This window comes from Eucyclogobius newberryi, unplaced genomic scaffold (assembly GCF_026437365.1).
Source record: "Eucyclogobius newberryi isolate DKJ021-1_F unplaced genomic scaffold, fEucNew1.0.hap1 SCAF_11, whole genome shotgun sequence".
In the NCBI taxonomy this organism is placed as follows: domain Eukaryota; kingdom Metazoa; phylum Chordata; class Actinopteri; order Gobiiformes; family Gobiidae; genus Eucyclogobius; species Eucyclogobius newberryi.
In genome coordinates, this window is record NW_027315735.1 from 544404 (window position 1) to 563003 (window position 18600).

At 44.2% G+C, this 18600-nt stretch overlaps 1 protein-coding gene across 1 annotated transcript in view; it reads right to left on the minus strand.

The window, feature by feature from the left end:
- pdgfc (platelet derived growth factor c) overlaps positions 1–18600 on the minus strand; it is a 155508-nt gene that overhangs the window by 91192 nt on the left and 45716 nt on the right. The gene's annotated exons all lie outside the window — the stretch shown is intronic.

Consider the following 18600-nt stretch of genomic DNA (forward strand, 5'->3'; position numbering starts at 1 on the left):
CCACAATAAAACAACTTTCTAGAGTTTTAACTGAAGAAGAATGGTGAGAGAGAATAGATTCCACAGTTGCATTATTTGGCAGGAATAACATGGACACCATTTACGAATAAATAAGTAGACACTGCAGGTCTGTAGGTCACTTACAAACTCAGCCGGTGCAATGATTTGAATGATTCTGGAACCTTTACGTCGTTAAAAGTCATTGTTTAACGTATGAACCTTTTTGGTGTTTTATTTTAGATGATAACTAGCAAGTAAAGCTGTCATCTGAGCAAAAGGCTAACTGAATTGAGAGATCTGATGTTGTGCTTCTGGTGAGAATCTACATCACTAAACCTCCTCCTGCTTTACATGACACTGGAGAGCAGATAAATGACACAAATATCATGAATGTTGTATACTTAAATATGAAGTTTGGCTTCAATGCCACTAAATCAAGCAAATGTGATTATGAAATATGAAAGATCGTTTTACCACTGGGAAACATTCAAGGCAATGACAAAGAAGTGGTGGACTCTATAATAATGTACACTCTCTTAACTGAATGTGTTCCAAGCCTTGTTGGGATGAAAAATAAAGTGTATCTTACCTTATGTTTAGTTTAACTGCTGCCACTCCATCATTTCTCTAAATGACTCATTGTAAACCCTTCGATAGCAGTGACTTATCACATTTTCTGCATCCACAGTTATTATTCTGATGTGCTTTGGAAGCCATTATTTCCAAAAGATTGAACCGTGCCAACGCAATGTTTTGTCTTAGTGTCTGCCAAAGTGCCCATTATACATGATGAATACAACCCGGCCCCTGATGAAATAGAGGAAAGATTGATAATGTCTGTACAATTTCTTTTGTGTTCGGATATCAAAAAGATAAGCCGATTTTGGAAAGTGTTTCAGTCCCACTTGGCATGTCATGTTGCAGTCAGGTAATATTGAGGAAGACTAAGCAGGGTTTGCACACATGGGATTGTTTTATATCAAATTGTGGTATAGTTGATGGATCAAAGTGGCCTTTACAGGATCTGTGCATGTCTGGACTGACTTTAAAGCTGACATTATATTGAAAAAAGCAGGACTCTCGGGTCAAGTCCTGGGAACACTGCTTCCAGCTGTTCATTTGGACATAACCTTTATGTGTGTGCAAAATCAATATGAATTACATTCTACTGATGCTAATTCTAATAAAAAACACAACAATCAATTAAAATATTGGAATCAATGAGATGAAAGGTAATATTTGTTGCCTTGGCAATTACGGCGCTCTTGTGATTATAGAAGATCAACATTCTACAAACAGGAACATTTCATGGATCAAAAGTGACAAATCATGTCTTAATTATGAAAATGAATACTTACCCTGAAACTCTGCATTGGCCTATAGTTTTCTGTGTTTATTTATGTGTTTATTGTTCAAGATGTTTCACGTTAGTCTCATAGAACAAAGTATTACATCATTTGCAAAAACTCAACTTATCAAAGTGTTTAAGAGAAAACTGAAATAAAAAAGTCCAGTTGCCAATTTGTTTGCATCAATCCTTAAATGACATGTTAGACACACATTTCACCAAAACATAGTGAACACATTTTTTGTAACGTTTAAAATTGTACTTCTTGTTTGAGGTTATTCCACAACTGTTACCTAGTAACCATACTGTAAACAAGAGCCAAAAACCACATAAATTACACAGAAGTTATGATTTGACAATAAATATGATCTGATAACACCTTTGTCTTGTTGATTGATTATTTAAACTGTCAGTTAAGTGTAAATTGTCTTTTGATGACATCACAGAGGCATTCTGCTTTAAAACTTAGCACTACTTCCTGTAATTTCAAACTTTTATTTTAAAAATGTCTTCACAAACTGCAACTTAACAGAAGTAAAACTATGATGAATATTGACCACAGGTGCTGTTCTAACTAAGTCACAATTCGAAAATCATGAGCAACTGACCCGAACAGTGAGGCCTTCTCAGCCTTGTCAGCTCCTTCACCATCGCATGAACTGAACCACACTTTCATCATGATCTCAACCATCACCACTTCAACACAAACCACCACACTCACCTCCATGTTCAATGCAGCAGAAGTTACAACATACCATATCTCAACAACATACCATATCTCAACAACATACCATATCTCAACAACATACCATATCTCAACAACATACCATATCTCAACAACATACCATATCTCAACAACATACCATATCTCAACAACATACCATATCTCAACAACATACCATATCTCAACAACATACCATATCTCAAAAGCATTAGATGGAAACATGATTTTCTGCAGCCGATCGCCACCTCAGTGTGTTTTTATCTGTAGTGTTTTGAATCAATAGCAACAACAGATGCAAGACATTTTCAAAAAGGTCAAAGGGAGGCAGAGAATTGAACTACAATACACAAAACACATATTAATAGTGTCCTAAAAATGGCTCCCCAAATATGACAAAGCAGTGAAAAGGTTTCAACATCCATCCCGAAAACCCTGTAGTTTTGACCTCTACAAACATATAACAAACTGAAAATGTTTCAAATTGGGCTTGTTGCTTTTCCTTTGTCACTTTCACATTCAAACCTAAAAGACGGGATGATAATCTGTGATATCTGTATTGGTCCGGGTTTGATAAAGTCGGCATCTGAGGGAACGCCTATTTTCGGACCCGATGGTGGAAGCAATACATTCATTTTAATGTAGAAGAGCTGCTCCATGACCAACTGTTCATCTGCTACAATGTCAAACGCAGACGTAACAAGTTCTATGTGTTTACAGACTCAAATGACACAATAAAGTGGTTCGACGGTCCAAATTTGTATTGTATCGAAAAATGCTACCGTGACGCTAGCGCCGTCTGATGTATTTTAACATTTTCAGAACAATCCTTTTACGTTTTTGGGTATCACTATGTCAACAACAACATTAAGACTCAGTGATGACTCAACTTTAATTAATTATGCTTAAAACACACGTAATTTGACAGAGAACGACTTCAAAAGCAGAAAAAGTTGAGAGTTTTCCCCATGGCAGACCGAGCCTCCAAATGCAACACGCTGACAACTGCATCTATTGAAAATGTTGCCGATATTTAGCAACATTATCTTTTCCTGCTCTGTCCCAGCCTGTTTGTGTAAAACAAAAGAGAAATTATGCAAAAAATATGTCTGCATGTTCACACAATCATGCAACAAATGCTTTTACATCCACAACAGAAAGACGAATATTGATATCGGCTCAACAAAATCCATAACATCACACACCATTCCTACCAAATATCCTCCTAAACGTTCATAATTCTTCCGTATAATCTCTGAGTGCATGCCATAACAGCAGGTATAAACTCTGTAACCTTCTCAGATCTGTGCGGCGCTTGTCAACAGCTCCAAATGGGACGAGGTGTTAGACAAACGTCGCCTGTCTCGCCGGATGAAAGATCAGCCGGTGACAGAAGGAGATTTGTTGAGGAGAGATCAGACTTGTCGATGGAGTCCCGTTAGCTGCCATGTTTCCGGGCCTGTGAGTTGAAGCTAATTACCGGCAGCAGCTCCACAGATGTAAGATCAGAAGGCTGAAGGAAGTGTGGGCAGCGCTGACACTTTCTCTGAAGCCAACTGCTAAAGGACCTGTCAAACTTCTACTTACAAGTCTGTCCGTCAGCGTTAGTCATGGGCGGCCCACGTCTCATCCACGGCCAAAAGGTGAGGTTATTTTACCGTTGCAAATAAAGCAGTAACAGTGAAGGTTTTATGATACTTTAGAATGTGCTGAGTATAACCACAACGGAGCTTAACAGTTCCACACACTTCAAAGCTTTCTGTGGTTCTGTAAGTGAAGTTACCGTTCATTTTTTGCAAATATTAAGAGTTTAAGGACACAGCGGTGGTGACTAATGTTCATAATGTGTTTTTTAGTTTAAAAAAAAAGCATATTTAAAGCTTAAAGCATTAAAACAAATTACTAAGTGGTATAAAGTTTCAGAAACCCAAGATCTTGCAGGGTTTTCCCTAGTTTGTTGGTGAAATTTACAATCGTACTTCCAGGTTGGACATGGAGAATAGTTATTATTAAGTAAATATGCATCTTTATTTTTTTAAATGTGTTGATTGCTTGTAAGTTGTCGCTGCAATATCGATGGAAGTTTGAATTTAGGACAGATAGAAGCGTTCTGTTTTAGAACACAGCATTAACTGACACTCATATGACACAAATAAATTAAACTACTTTAAATTGCTATATGACAAATGATTGACACTTCAACGTCCACTACAGAGAGACTAGAGGTGGGCCAATTGTTGGACTTTTTCCCGTGTATATTGAGCCACTATCGGCTTCAAATCTACAGCAGAGGCCGATATTTTGTGTGTGTCATCCAGCCGCCTAAAGAATACACATAAATACACATACAGCTGGGAAAAATGATCAAAATTGGCCTGTCATTCTCAAGAGAGACAACCACAACCAAACCTTATCCAAACAATTTCCAAAGAAAACAAATCTAAATCATAAACAACAGGAAGTCCATTCTCTACAAAACTGTTCTTCCAATAGAACCAGAAAGTATTCCAACGACGTACTTTCATTTCCTTGTTTGCGTCTACCTTTCTACGATCATCCAATCTCCACAACCCCGGGAGAAAAACTAACGATCTCCAACGGTTTCTTCAGCCGATCCATCACTTCCGCCGCACGCCTCCCAGCTCTGCTACGTTTTCACGACGAAGGCCACCGTGTTCCATTCAAACACAGTTAGCGTTTATCACTAGCAGCCACTGCCTACGTGCATTAGCGCCGCCGCCAATGTTTGTATTTGGATGATTCAGACCCTGTAAAACAAAGCGTCGGCCTATTGATTTTCGCCCGACTTCTCCCGAGAGCTGAACCATAAAACGACACTTTCAGATGTAAAAGAAAAAGTAGATTTTATGGAGCAAGAGAAGGCCAAGACAAAGCAGAAAGTCGTTTGGTGTAAGATACGAGTTTTCCACTGGCAGAACGGACAGGACACTGGTTAAGTATAGAGAGAATTGTGCACGGAGCCAAGACAGGGCTAAGCAGTGTTTTTCTCTTCCGAAAGGTCATTATGTGATATATTTAAGATGCCCTCTGGAACCAGGGCTGTTCTTCAAACGCATGGAAACAAAAGCGATTCAGAATGTAACGTCACAAGATGTTCCAGGACTGAAATCATGTTGCACATAAAACAAAAAAAGGTTTCCAGACATGCAGTTCAATGTCTGTTTAGGTTTAATGATTCTTTATGATGAATACTTATAGTATTCCGAAGAGTGCACACGCTTTTTTGCTCGCTCCGCTTGCTATCGCTGCTTTCCTTATTTATTTTGCTTTTTAATCAGTTTTTGTCTTCCAAACATTTTTGCTTTAGACTTTTTCAAGTAAACCAAGGATTTTAAGAACATTTTTCCAGTTTTAACGACATATCTGACGCCAGCGACATGTCCGGGAGAAGAAGTGAGAAAGACTGTGAACGCTGTCGGAAATATCAACAAGAAATTAATGAGCTGAAAACACGGATATTTGTTTTGGAATCTGAAAAAGTTCTTCACGATACCATTCCTGTGTCAACCGACGGTAAGAAGAGCATACTTTTTACAAGAAAAACTGCTACTTTCAACCTAAACCGCAGTGACTCTGTGTCGTTTCCAAAACTGTCTAAAAACCAGAAAGACCAGGCTGCTTCTTGGAACAAACTTGGAGCAAAGCCTAAACGATACAAAGATAACGTGAAGTCACCTAAAATACAGCTCACCAACAGATTTTTACCACTTTCAGAGATGGAATTAAATGAAAAAAGGAACGATGACGTGGCCAAAATACAGCGAGGAGGAACTGTGCCAAAAGCCAAGGTCACACGGATTGTTTTGATAGGAGACGGGGCGATAAGTCACGTGACGCATGAAAAGATAAACACACATTCTTTTCCAAGCGCCACTGTTTCTGAGATAACGTCACTCCTTCCAAATATTATGGCTAAGCATGGAGGAGCTAAACAGCTGATTGTGCACGTGGGTGCAGTGGACATGCGGCGGGAACAGACTGAAGTTTTGAAAAAAGACTTCTTGAAGTTATTCGACGTGCTTGATAAAATGGAAATCAAAACTTTCATAAGTGGACCTCTTCCAAACATCGACAGGAGGATAAACAAGTTTAGCCGGCTTCTTCAGCTGAACACATGGCTGTCCAAAGAGTGTCCCCCGAGAGGACTACACTATATTGAGAACTTCTATCTATTCTGGAAACGAGAGGACCTGTTTAAGAGAAATGGCCCCCACCTATGCAGAGGTGGAGTGAGGGTGCTGACAGAGAACCTGCTCCACGCTCTGAGGCATTGGACTGGGCCTGGACAGGGTCCTGAGCAGATAGTTAGAGAAGAGAGGAATGAGAGAAGAATTCCTGCTCCATCAGCCAAAGACCGAGCCAATGTTTCAACATCAAAAGCACCACAACCTCAGCCTCCACCAAAGGATTCATCAGCAGCTGCTCCACCACCACCAGCAAAGGATTCAGCTCCAGCTGCTCCACATTCACCTCCACCGCCTCCAGCAAAGGAACAATCTTCAAAGGCCTTGGACCCATCTGTGACAAGCCCAACAACATCCCTGTCATCGCCCCTGCCTTCACACCAGCCCTGGGTTCCCCCTGCAACATCTACTCCCACTAAAGATTCATCATTCTCCTTCTCATCTCCACTCTCACCCATGGGCCTTCCCAGCCATTTTGAAAGTCTGATCAAATCAGGCATTAAGATGGCTCCACTCACGCCCAATATAGCAAGGGCTATGCCGACTACACCAACAAAAGCCCCACCACCCATCCCCCCTCGCCTCTCACCTGGTCCCAAACTCTCCTTGGCTACAAAAGCCCCACCACCCATCCAACCTCGCCTTTCACCTGGTATCTCCCATAGCTAGGATGCACTGGGTCTCAGCGTTGCCGGGACTTATTGTCACATTAAAAATCAAACCAACCCGGGGCCCTATGTAAAAAGAGCCCCCCCTAGTGCTATTTCTGTAGTCACATCATCACACAGATGGAAAAACAAAATGCGAGTCAGGCCCAATCTGAGAAATGTGATTCATATTCCCTGTGAAAAGATAAAGCCCAGTCCCACTGAAACTAGTCTGAAACTTGCTGTGCTAAATGTCAGATCCTTATGTAACAAATCTCTCTTAATTAATAATTTTATTTCTTCTTATAATCTTGATTTTATGTTTTTAACTGAAACATGGCTTGACAAAAACACAGGAAATGTAGTTCTGATAGAATCTGCTCCACCCAACTTTAAGTTTGAATCTGAAACACGAGAAAACAAAAAAGGGGGTGGAGTCTGTGCTGTCTTTAGAGATGAAATAATTACCCGCAGGTTGTCTTTTGGGGTGTTTTCATCATTTGAGTATGTATCCTTTAAAATGGAGCTAAAACGGTCTCCATCCATTCTCTTCATTGTTTTATACAAGCCTCCCCAGCACTGCCAAAGTTTTATTGATGATTTTACTGAGATGCTTTCAGTCATATGCACAGACTTTGATGGTTTGGTCATTACAGGTGATTTCAACGTGCATGTTGATAATATTTGTGACAGAAACGCTAAAGAGCTTGATGCTGTCCTTGAAACCTTCAGTCTTACTCAGCATGTGAGAGGCCCCACCCACAGCAAAGGACACACTCTAGATCTCATAATTACAAAGGGGGTAAATATTTCAAATGTTAATGTGATCGATGTTGCTCTGTCTGATCATTTCTGTGTCTTCTTTGACCTGTCTGTTTCTCCCAAACCTCCGGTTGGTCCTGCAGTTGTTCAGCGGAGACACATAAGTGATGGCACAGGTGCACTGTTTATGGAAATGATAAACTTTGAAAATGTCTCATGTTCTAATGTAAATGATTTGTTGAACTCTGTTACATCTAGTGTTTTGAATGTTCTGGACACCATCGCCCCTATAAAGGCTAAAATGGTTAAAAATAAGCAGAAGGCGCCGTGGAGAAATGATGATTCGGTCAGGGCACAGAAAAGGGAGTGCCGCAGGGCCGAACGGAAATGGCGCAAGTCAAAGCTCCAGGTTCAAAAAGAGATTTACAAAGAAAAGCTGAACATGTACAACCTAATCTTATGTAGAACTAGGGAAAGATATTTTTCTGAAATAATTGGAAGCTGCAGTAACAACTCGCGTGTCCTGTTTGCCACAGTAAACAGATTAACAAACCCTCCAGCTCAGCTGCCGTTAGAACTCATTTCCACATCCAAGTGTAATGAGTTTGCATTATTCTTTAATGACAAAGTTCAGGGCATTAAAAATGCTATAAATCCCACAATGCAAAAAATTACCCTAAAACCACCAAGACACTTAGAGCTAACTCACTTTGCACCAGTAACTGACAAAACTGTCCATGAGATCATCACCAGTCTGAGTTCATCTACATGCTGCCTCGATGTGTTACCCACCAGATTTCTAAAGTCTGTGCTGAACAGTTTGTTAGCACCATTCACTCACATAATTAACATGTCGCTTCAATCTGGAACATTCCCAATGTCTTTGAAAACTGCGGTCATAAAGCCTCTCCTAAAGAAGAGCAGTCTTGATGCCGCAGTACTGAGTCATTACCGGCCCATCTCTAATCTGCCATTTTTGGGCAAAGTCCTTGAAAAGGTTGTTTACCAACAGCTCACAGATTTCCTCTTAATAAACAACTCATTTGATGTTTTTCAGTCAGGTTTTAGACCTCATCACAGCACTGAGACTGCTCTTGTCAAGGTGACAAATGACATCCGCCTGAACACTGACACGGGCAAAGCCTCAGTCTTAATTCTGTTAGATCTGAGTGCTGCTTTTGACACTGTCGATCATGGGATCCTCTTACAGAGACTAGAGGACTGGGTGGGCATCACTGGCACTGCCCTAAACTGGTTAAGGTCCTATCTGGAAGACAGGAAGTACTTTGTTGAAATTGGTAGCTGTGTCTCAGACCACATGACCCTGACCTGTGGAGTGCCCCAAGGGTCAGTCCTGGGTCCCCTTCTGTTCAACCTCTACATGCTGCCGTTGGGTCAGTTGATACGCAGTGAAAATGTGTCCTATCACAATGATGCAGACGACACTCAGATCTATGTTTCACTATCGGCAGGTGACTATGGACCAGTAGATTCACTCTGTCACTGCATCCAACAGATCAGTTTGTGGATGCAAAACAACTTTCTCCAGCTGAACTCAGACAAGACTGAAATAATCGTTTATGGCCCACAGAAACAAAGAGAAAGTGTTAGCGGTCACCTCCAGAGTCTCGCTCTAAAACCTACAAACCAAATTAGAAATCTGGGGGTAATAATGGACTCAGACTTGAACTTTAATAGCCACGTCAAATCAATAACATCAGCAGCTTTTTACCATCTAAAAAACATTGCCAAAATCAAAAATATAGTGTCAAAACCAGATTTAGAGAGACTTATCCATGCGTTTGTCTCCAGTAGATTAGACTACTGTAACGGCCTGCTCACTGGTCTCTCCAAACGAGTTGTAAAACAGCTGCAGTTCATCCAGAACGCTGCTGCTCGGGTCCTGACTAGAACCAGGAAGTATGATCACATTAGTCCTGTTCTCAGGTCTCTGCACTGCCCCCTGTGGCTCAGAGAAGAGACTTTAAAGCAGCTCTGCTTGTGTACAAGTCTCTCCATGGCCTAGCACCAAAGTACATCTTGGATATGTTAGTGCCATATGAACCATCTCGGACTCTGAGGACCTCAGGGACCGGCCTCTTGCTGGTGCCCAGAGTCAGGACAAAACATGGGGAATCTGCGTTTCAGTTTTATGCAGCTAAAATCTGGAACAGTCTTCCTGAAGATGTGAGACAGGCTTCTACTCTGACAATGTTCAAATCTAAGCTAAAAACAGTTTTGTTTAGCTGCGCATATGACTGAAAGGATTTTTTCTTTGCACTCTTCTCTTTTGTTTGTGATTTTATTAGTTTAGAAAATCAGTTGGATTGATAATTTTATTGTATTTCTGTTTCTGTAATTTCTTTGTGATTTGAATGCATTTTTCCTGCTGTGAAGCACTTTGAATTGCCTTGTGTATGAAATGTGCTCTACAAATAAACTTGCCTTGCCTTGCCTTGCCTTTATGTGATGTGATGAATGCAAGAAGCGTAAGACGGCTGAGGTTGATTTGGACAAAATATGACCTAATGTTTCCCTTCTTTTCTTGACTGACGTTGTTGTGAGAAGCAGACGTTCAATGAAGGAGAACAATGGCCAAAGTGTGCAAATCCAGAAAGTAACGATTCAATAGATTGTGTTTCCCTGGGACTAAACCTAGAAGCAAATACTGGCACATTTAAAGAAACGTTTATTAAATGTGCATTGTCTCAGTTCAAACTAAATAAATAATATCTTTAAACAAATAGTAAAATTTAAATTAAATCCTTAGTCTCTTGTTCTCACAACCCTAAGGTGGATTAGCCAATCAGGGACAAGCATGGTCAGTATTTCAGGCACATGTGACACATTTTGACACATGATTATATTTCAGATTTGACTAAACATTTTTCCCAGGTATTTAACCTCAGTTTGACAGTGTTGGTAAAGTTTATCATTTTACTTCCTGGTTGAACATATGACATCGGCAGAGGTAATTCCACAAGCGTTACCAAGCAACCAGGGCCGGCCCAGCCTATAAGCGAACTAAGCAGCCGCGTAGGGCCCCGAGGCGTTAAAAGGGCCCCCAATCTGGCAACCCGTCTTATGCGAAGTGCAAGCGCAGCGTGCGCCACTAGTGTAGTAGCGCTGCTGGCGCGGCAGCGCACACAGCGGTAACATATAACGTACAAACCGCATTTATTTGTAATGACAATCTGGCAACCAAGACACCAAACCTGCGCTGATTGGGCAACTTCATTGTGCGCGAGGAGAACGAGAGCAAAACATAAACACAACACAACGTGGTCCCTGCGTGGTCCTCATGTCCAGAGGAATATATCCCCCCGATGCTGAAAAACGAAAGAAGAAACTTCTTGACGATGTAAAGAAACTGCAAACTCAACAACACTCTCCAGGTATTGAACTTATCTTACAAAGAGACGGTTAATGCTGCTGTTTAAAACAACACGAGTCTGTCACGTTAGTTCGCTCAGGCTGGAGGCGACGAGAGCTCTGCCCCGCGCATAATAATATGTCTGAATGAAGATAATAAGTTTAACATTTACACCAGCCCCGTAGTGTGAGCTGCAGGTGAGGCCGGTGAGGGGCGTCTGTGCCCCGGGTCACTAAGAGGCGGAGATCCGGTCCGGACGAGCGCCGTCTCGTCCAGAACCTCTGACGTGAGACTTTGGAGTGAACAGTGTGCGGCCCCTGTCCCGGGCTCCTGTCCCGGGCCCCTGTCCCGGGCCCCTGTGCAGCCTCAGTTAGAGATGAGCGGGTTTGAGTTTGCGTCCCTCTCTCTCACATCACCATGTGTGAGATCAATCGTGACTCGTGATGTCTGTTTTACTTTGACTTCTTAACGTGCAATAAGAGGAACGTAAAGGTTTATGCACGTGAGGTCCATCAGCCAATCACATCGCAGCATTGTTTCACGCAGGAGTCCAGTGTGTGGTGTTCTGATCAGAACAAACATTTATATTGTAATTAACTTTTAATAGAGCAATAAAACATTTCAATTTATTTAAAAAGCATCATTAGACTATTTGTTATAAATTATAATAAATTGATAGTGAAACATAACCAGACCTATTATGATAAGTCTGTTATAGAATAATACTATATATTTTTATACAAAAGTGGCAAAGTTGCAGAAACGCAGTCGCTTCACTATCGCTAGGTTTGGACCTTCACTTCTGAAAAAGATAAATTAGTAAGGATAACTATTACTTTTACATTTTCAGTTAAAATGAATCAATTTGACCATAATTATTTTTCATAGCCAATATTGTATTGAGTAATTAAGTACACTAATGTATTAATAACTGGCTTTAGTCATTTTCTCCTGGCACAGTTTCATCACATCATCATTTTATAGCGTTACAACCTCAACATTTTACTCTTACTTTAGCGGCTGGACCACATTAAAATGCACCAGAAAACACAAAAAGGTCTGAAAATCTCTGGGGGAGGGCCCCCAGACCCCCCTGTTCATTAATTTAAACTGCTGCTAATGTGGCTGTAGACCCTTAACGCCCACAAATACGCCCAAAAACATATCTGGGACGTGTGTTATTTGTACAGGGAGTAGAGGTGATGTCAGCGGAATACCAAGTTGCATTGTGGGATTTAAGTTATCAATATTTGAGCTTGTGAGGTGCTGAGAATAAACTAACTGGCAAACGGATGCCCTGGAGTTTTGGTGCTTTGTTTGCATTGAAGAAAGTTCCCATATGTGAATTGTTCACTGACAATGGCAATAAAACTGATTCTGATGACGTGGTGAGGGGCCCCCAAATATGTTTTCGCTTAGGGCCCCCTGAAGGCTTGGGCCGACCCTGCAAGCAACCATACTGAAAACAAGAGCCAGAATCCATATCAATTACACAACAGTATATGATTTGACAATAAACACCTTTATTTTGTTGAATGATCGTTTAAACTGTCAGAAAATGGTGTCGGTTAAGTGTAAATTGTCTCTGTGTTCAATGGCACGTCGCACATTGATGATGATTGATGACAATGAACAAACATGGCAGCTTACGAGGAAAAAGAAAGGAAATCATTATCTATTCAGGACTGGAAAACATCACACATTTGACTCAGTAAGTGAAGCACAGTCTGTATCGCACAGTTCTGTCTGAGACACAGAGGAAGAGCAGGAGGTGGTGACCAAGAGCCTCTGTATAGAGATTACAGGAAGAACCAGTCTGGATCTCAGGCACCGAGTCTGACCGAGGCTGACCAAGGCTTACCGAGTCTGACCGAGGCTGACCGAGGCTGACCGAGTCTGACCGAGGCTGACCGAGCCTGACCCTGACCGAGGCTGACCGAGTCTGACCGAGTCTGACCCTGACCGAGGCTGACCGAGCCTGACCCTGACCGAGGCTGACCGAGTCTGACCAAGTCTGACCCTGACCGAGGCTGACCGAGCCTGACCCTGACCGAGGCTGACCGAGTCTGACCGAGTCTGACCGAGTCTTACCGAGTCTGACCGAGGCTGACCGAGGCTGACCAAGCCTGACCCTGACCGAGGCTGACCGAGTCTGACCGAGTCTGACCGAGTCTGACCGAGGCTGACCGAGCCTGACCCTGACCGAGGCTGACCGAGTCTGACCGAGTCTGACCCTGACCGAGGCTGACCGAGCCTGACCCTGACCGAGGCTGACCGAGTCTGACCGAGTCTGACCGAGTCTTACCGAGTCTGACCGAGGCTGACCGAGGCTGACCAAGCCTGACCCTGACCGAGGCTGACCGAGTCTGACCGAGTCTGACCGAGTCTGACCGAGGCTGACCGAGCCTGACCGAGTCTGACCGAGTCTGACCGAGTCTGACCGAGGCTGACCGAGCCTGACCCTGACCGAGGCTGACCGAGTCTGACCGAGTCTGACCGAGTCTGACCCTGACCGAGGCTGACCGAGCCTGACCCTGACCGAGGCTGACCGAGTCTGACCGAGTCTTACCGAGTCTGACCGAGGCTGACCGAGCCTGACCCTGACCGAGGCTGACCGAGTCTGACCGAGTCTGACCGAGTCTGACCCTGACCGAGGCTGACCGAGCCTGACCCTGACCGAGGCTGACCGAGTCTGACCGAGTCTTACCGAGTCTGACCGAGGCTGACCGAGCCTGACCCTGACCGAGGCTGACCGAGTCTGACCCTGACCGAGGCTGACCGAGTCTGACCCTGACCGAGGCTGACCGAGTCTGACCGAGTCTGACCGAGTCTGACCGAGGCTGACCGAGCCTGACCGAGTCTGACCGAGTCTGACCGAGTCTGACCGAGGCTGACCGAGCCTGACCCTGACCGAGGCTGACCGAGTCTGACCGAGTCTGACCGAGTCTGACCGAGTCTGACCCTGACCGAGGCTGACCGAGCCTGACCCTGACCGAGGCTGACCGAGTCTGACCGAGTCTGACCGAGTCTGACCGAGTCTTACCGAGTCTGACCGAGGCTGACCGAGCCTGACCCTGACCGAGGCTGACCGAGTCTGACCGAGTCTTACCGAGTCTGACCGAGGCTGACCGAGGCTGACCAAGCCTGACCCTGACCGAGGCTGACCGAGTCTGACCGAGTCTGACCGAGTCTGACCGAGGCTGACCGAGCCTGACCCTGACCGAGGCTGACCGAGTCTGACCGAGTCTGACCCTGACCGAGGCTGACCGAGCCTGACCCTGACCGAGGCTGACCGAGTCTGACCGAGTCTGACCGAGTCTGACCGAGTCTTACCGAGTCTGACCGAGGCTGACCGAGGCTGACCAAGCCTGACCCTGACCGAGGCTGACCGAGTCTGACCGAGTCTGACCGAGTCTGACCGAGGCTGACCGAGCCTGACCGAGTCTGACCGAGTCTGACCGAGTCTGACCGAGGCTGACCGAGCCTGACCCTGACCGAGGCTGACCGAGTCTGACCGAGTCTGACCGAGTCTGACCGAGTCTGACCGAGTCTGACCCTGACCGAGGCTGACCGAGCCTGACCCTGACCGAGGCTGACCGAGTCTGACCGAGTCTGACCGAGTCTTACCGAGTCTGACCGAGGCTGACCGAGCCTGACCCTGACCGAGGCTGACCGAGTCTGACCCTGACCGAGGCTGACCGAGTCTGACCGAGTCTGACCGAGTCTGACCGAGGCTGACCGAGCCTGACCGAGTCTGACCGAGTCTGACCGAGTCTGACCGAGGCTGACCGAGCCTGACCCTGACCGAGGCTGACCGAGTCTGACCGAGTCTGACCGAGTCTGACCGAGTCTGACCCTGACCGAGGCTGACCGAGCCTGACCCTGACCGAGGCTGACCGAGTCTGACCGAGTCTGACCGAGTCTGACCGAGTCTGACCGAGGCTGACCGAGCCTGACCCTGACCGAGGCTGACCGAGCCTGACCCTGACCGAGGCTGACCGAGTCTGACCGAGTCTGACCGAGTCTGACCGAGTCTGACCGAGGCTGACCGAGCCTGACCCTGACCGAGTCTGACCGAGTCTGACCGAGTCTGACCGAGGCTGACCGAGCCTGACCCTGACCGAGGCTGACCGAGTCTGACCGAGTCTGACCGAGTCTGACCGAGGCTGACCGAGGCTGACCGAGTCTGACCGAGTCTGACCGAGGCTGACCGAGCCTGACCCTGACCGAGGCTGACCGAGTCTGACCCTGACCGAGCCTGACCGAGGCTGACCGAGTCTGACCGAGTCTGACCAAAGCTTTAGGAAAGATTTTCAGCACTTGACACTATTATTTCCACAATTGTTGTTAATAAATGAGCTCAAACATCAATAACTTGTGCTTATTTGTGGCCATTTTCAAATGTTTGTGAAATATTGTCAGTAAAATAAAACAGATTTTGTGTATTTATTTGTTTGCTTGTTCCAGACACACACCTGACAAACATGTGACGCACAAACAACATACCCAAGTTCATTCTTCCATGCCACAATATAAAGAAATAGCTACATAAACATAATTCTGACAAAATAATTGTCATAAAATGTTAAATGTGCAATATTTCAAATACAATATGAACACAATGTTCTGATTAATTGATACAGTATTGCCAAATTAAGTCATATTATGTATATATGCTGGAATATTCATATTTTGTGAGTGAAGCCACCATCATAACGCGTCTGATCACACCTCTGTCTCTCTTTCCTTGCATGAAATTCTAACTTCACTGTTGAGTACAAACCACCAGCGCGCGCCACATTTAGGCTCTCCACACATCCGACTCACTTCCTCACCGCAAACACGCACTCTTCCTTTTTAACGACCGGTTCCTTCGCTTTCACAGCCCTTTAGCGTCGCGACACGTGCAAAAGCCAAACTGCTACTTCAACTACTTCAAGAAGCCGGAGCCATTACCACATCGGCAGTCGGCTCCGGCGGTAATGAGAGAATCAATGTGAAATCCTTGAAGAGACTTACTGGAACATTTTGGCAGGGGATGTACTGAATGAGCGAACTGCACTCTTCCGGAAAGTTAGTCCATGTTGCCAAGTTGTTTTTCTCATGCAAGGACAACAGCTACGTACATGGCAACAACGTGACAGAGAACGTTTTTTGTCAATGAACTGTTCGGCAGCAAATTGTTTTAAAAAGTTACATCTGCGACTGAGGTTTCATGCAAAGTTCAATCAATTCATCCAATATTTCAAAAGATGACAATCAAGGAGGGATTAAATGACATATAGAGTTGGGTTTAGTATATGCAAAGAGTAATGCTGCTTTTAAGTGCTCCTCCGTGAGTTTAAACACGCACGTGAACGCTTGCAATAGTTGAGAAAAGAACTTGGGAACTCGAGTCAAAAGCTGCTGCCCGAGTTCAACAGCTGACGTCACCTGCTGTGGAGACGGACCAAAATCCGCTATTTGTCGATTTAGCTTTAACATTTTGATTTTGCAGATGCACCATGTCTAATGTTTCCAGCACAGCCATTTCTTATTCTCCTTTTATTATTTATTGATTTAATGAGACAGGGACAGTGCACAATATTCATTAACCTTCATTAACAGGAGAGACGCATTGTACAAGATTGTAGCTCAAGTGCTAATTTCCACCTGTCGTCCCAGGCCATTGCTAAATTCGTCTGGACATTGTTTAATCTGTTTTCATTGTTGCCCTTCGAGACAACTGCTGTTGTGATTTTGAGCGTAACAAAACTAAATTGATTTTAATTGACCATGACTGTTTAATGTATAATAATGTGAGCGAAACAATAGTTCCACAGAAAAAATGCAACACACATTTTATCATTTATTTGTTACCGGGCTTTTTCAAATGAAAATGCATAACCTCCATTCAACAATTCTTCTCATAAGAATCATAATCAACGTGGCACACGTTTGGGCCTGACCCACAAGTCGAGAAACTACTCTCTAAAACCTTCTCAAACAAATGTCTGTTTTATAAAATGTGGTTCCTTTTCTGCAACATAAATATAGCATTACATTCTTCCTGTGCAAACTAGCTAAGATATTACATTTCAATTGCCACATTGTATTCTCTCACTGCCATTCCATTATTGTTTTAATAAATGGATGTTGCTAGAGCTTATTCCGCTCCACAACACACACATTGAAACCTACAGTTGGTCAAATCATTCGGGACAGTCATAAGGCCTTGTGGTTAATGCACATTTTCATTCCATTTGGACCCAGAGAAATAGATCCCTTCCCCTGGGACCATCCTGAGAAGGCATGCCCCGTCTGCAAACCTAAAGCTATTTGTGCATTGGGAAAAGTCATACATTCTCAAAATAGTCTTGAATATTGGGTTACATTCCCTCCTCGGGGTGGTAGCGTAGCGGAGTGTATCAGTCTCACCAGCTGACATAATCCAGCATTGCGAGACGGGTTGGGTGCTGAGTGCCGTGACAGGTGTGCTTTTATGTACATATGGATAAGGCAGACTTCTCTATTAAAGTCCAAGTAAAGGCTTTTCTCACTCTTCTACTGTAGCACGTTAAATATTCTGGATCCAGCGAGATGGTTTAGTTTGGTCACGCTCAAGGTGCTTCTATATCACCATCGAAATTCTACTTTTAAAAACAGTGTCGTAGCGGTTGTTGTTGTTGTGCTGGTTGTTGTTTTGGTTCTTGTGGTGATAGTGGTGGTTGCTGTTGTTGTTGTGCTGGTTGTTGTTTTGGTTGTGGTTGTTGTTTGTTGAGGTGGTGGTTGTTGTTGTTGTTGTTGTTGTGGTTGTAGTGTTGGGGGTTGTGTTTTTTGTGGTGATAGTGGTTGTTGTTGTTGTGCTATTTGTGGTTTTGGTTGTTGAGATGGTGGTGGTTGTTGTTGTTTTTGTTATTGTTGTTACTGTTGAGGTGGTTGTGGTTGTAGTGTTGGGGGTTGTGGTGATAGTGGTTGTTGTTGTGGTTCTTGTGGTGATAGTGGTTGTTGTTGTTGTTGTTGTTGTTGTTATTGCTGTTGTTGTTGTGGTTGTGCTGGTTGCGGTTTTGGTTGTTGTTTGTTGAGATGTTTGTTGTTGTTGTTGTTGTTGTTGTGGTTTTGGGGGTTGTGGCTGTTGTGGTTGCAGTGTTGGGGGTTGTGGCTGTTGTGGTTGCAGTGTTGGGGGTTGTGGTTGTTGTGGTTGTAGTGTTGGGGGTTGTGGTTGTTGTGGTTGCAGTGTTGGGGACTGTGGTTGTTGTGTTGGGGGTTGTGGTTGTTGTGGTTGTAGTGTTGGGGACTGTGGTTGTTGTGGTTGTTGTGTTGGGGGCTGTGGTTGTTGTGGTTGTAGTGTTGGGGGCTGTGGTTGTTGTGGTTGTAGTGTTGGGGGCTGTGGTTGTTGTGGTTGTAGTGTTGGGGGCTGTGGTTGTTGTGGTTGTAGTGTTGGGGTTGTTGTGGTGATATTGGTTGTTGTGGTTGTAGTGTTGGGGGTTGTGGTTGTTGTGGTTGTAGTGTTGGGGACTGTGGTTGTTGTGTTGGGGGTTGTGGTTGTTGTGGTGATATTGGTT